Here is a 2462-nt window from a genome sequence, read left to right on the forward strand (position 1 = left end):
GGTACAAACCCATAGAAACAGCACTGCCATGGTAGTGAGGTTGAATACAGAGTCTCTCATCACCAGGATAAAGGGATTTGTCCCTTCCAGACTCAGTCTTTTTTCCACCCAGTATGCATAGATCCTGGTATCTCCTCATTGCATTATATTTTTTTCTATTTCTATGACAATTAATTATACAAAAGGCTGGGACAATGCAAGTAGAATTATACAGAACTTTATTCAGATTGATCTAGTAACCACTGAGATTAATCTATAAGGTAGTTTGCAACAGTAGTTTGTTAAAGTTTGTTAAAATTGTGTTGCTGAATAATGTTCTAGCATATGGATATGACACAGTTTCCACATTAGTGGATCTGCTGATAGGCTTTAAAGTCCATCCCTACTGTGGGCTTATCAACAAAGAAATTAAAAACATGTAAATACTTAAGTTTTTTTTAAATTCTTTTAAAATAGCTTTTGTTAAGCTCTACATTTTTCTCTGCTTCCCTCCCTACCTCTCCTCTCCCCTTCAACCCTCTCCCATGGTCCTCATGCTCCCAATTTACTCATGAGATCTTGTCTTTTTCTACTTCCCATGTAGATTAGATCCATGCATGTCTCTCTTAGGGTCCTCTTTGTTGTCTAGGTTCTCTGGGATTGTGACTTGTAGGCTGATTTTTCTTTACTTCATGTCTAAAAGCCACTTATGAGAGAGTACATTTTATATTGTCTTTCTGGGTGTGGGTTACCTCACTCAGTATAATGCTTTTTAGATCCATCTATTTGCTTGCAAATTTCAAGATGACATTTTTTCTGCTGTGTAGCATTCCATTGTGTAAATGTCCCACATTTTCCTTATCCATTCTTCTGCCAAGGGGCATTTAGGTTGTTTCCAGCTTCTGGCTATGACAAACAATGCTACTGTGAACATAGTTGAGCACATATCCTTGTGGTTCAATTGAGTATCATTGAGTATAAACCCAAAAGTGGTATTGCTGGAACTTGAGGTATGGCTGTAGGTTTTTTTGCATTGTATAGAAAGCCTATTCATGTGTTATTGTGAAGGTCACAGGATAACTAGCCCGAGTTATTCTTTTATTCTATCCTGCTGGTCCTGGGGTTCTCATTCAGGTTATCAAGCTTTACAGCCATTGTTTTTACCGGCTGTTGTTGTCTTTACTGAGCTCTTCTAGTCTAGCTCTAGCTCTTCAGTCTAGGTCTGAATCTTCAAGAAGTTATTCCTAACATATTTCCCTGTATCATCTATCCATGTTTGACATTTCAGTTATTCTGATAGGCATATATCATAAAATTGCATTTATTTATTGTGTTAAGTTATTTTTTTTTTACTGAGTTGGTTTTTCTTCTGTAGATTCTCTCAAATGAACTACCTATTGTTTTGTTCTTGTTTGGGTCATCCAATTTTTAATTATTTTGAGGAATATTTTAATATTTTAGCCCAGATGATTTATGACTCCTACAGTCTGTAAATTTCTTGTTCACTATTCCTGTAGTAGGCTTCAATAATTAACACTGATTTTAGAGCAGTGGTTCTCAACTTATCTAATGTTGCAATCTTTTAAAACAGTTCCTCATGCTATGGTGACCCCATCCTTAAAATTACTTCATTGCTACCTCACAACTACCATTATGCTACTGCTATGAATTTTAATGTATATATCTGATATGCAGGTTGTCTGATATGCAACCACTGTGCAAGAGTTGTTTAGACGCTAAGGGATCACAACCCACAGGTTGAGAATCTTTGCTTTAGAGGAACAGAAGCTTCCAATTTTCATAAAGATCCAGGGACTTACTATCTTATAGATAATAGGTTTTTTGTTATGTCTAAAAGGTTCTGCTGAATCCAAAATCATAAGTGGTTTCTAATGAACTTTTGAGTTTTAACAATATAAGGTCCCATGTTTGTGTCTGTTTCCAATACAGATGTATTATATGTGATATGAAACACAGACTGAGATGTTCATATTTTGCCACCGATAGCCAATTTTGCTGAAGTTTTTACTTTGTAGGTTATATAAGATTTTCCACACAGGTAAAATCAGGTTCCCCCTTTGACATACAGTTCCTGTCGAACATTCTATGATATCAGTAAACTAAAGAACTGACAATGGAAAACTTCTGATTCAGGGATGCAGGCTCTGCATCTCACAGGGACACGAGTCCGGTAGCACACTCTCCTCCAACAAGAAGCTAAAGATGAATTTACCCACTCCTTCAACATGGCCGCTTCTTTGGCATGCAATGTGGCATGTAACACTTACCAATAATATTATGTATACTTCATAGTTTCTGGATACGAAAAATTGTGAGTTATAAACCATGTCTTAGTTATATTTCTTCTTTTTCCTTTTTTTTATTTCACTTACAGTTTTGCATCTCTGCCTATTATCAAAGGAAGTTGGGGTAGGAACTTGAGCAGAGCTAGAATATGGAGGCAGGAATGGAAGCAGAACTCA

The sequence above is a fragment of the Microtus oregoni genome, unplaced genomic scaffold (assembly GCF_018167655.1).
Source record: "Microtus oregoni isolate MIOR12 unplaced genomic scaffold, Mior012 000000F_ref0000247, whole genome shotgun sequence".
NCBI lineage: Eukaryota > Metazoa > Chordata > Mammalia > Rodentia > Cricetidae > Microtus > Microtus oregoni.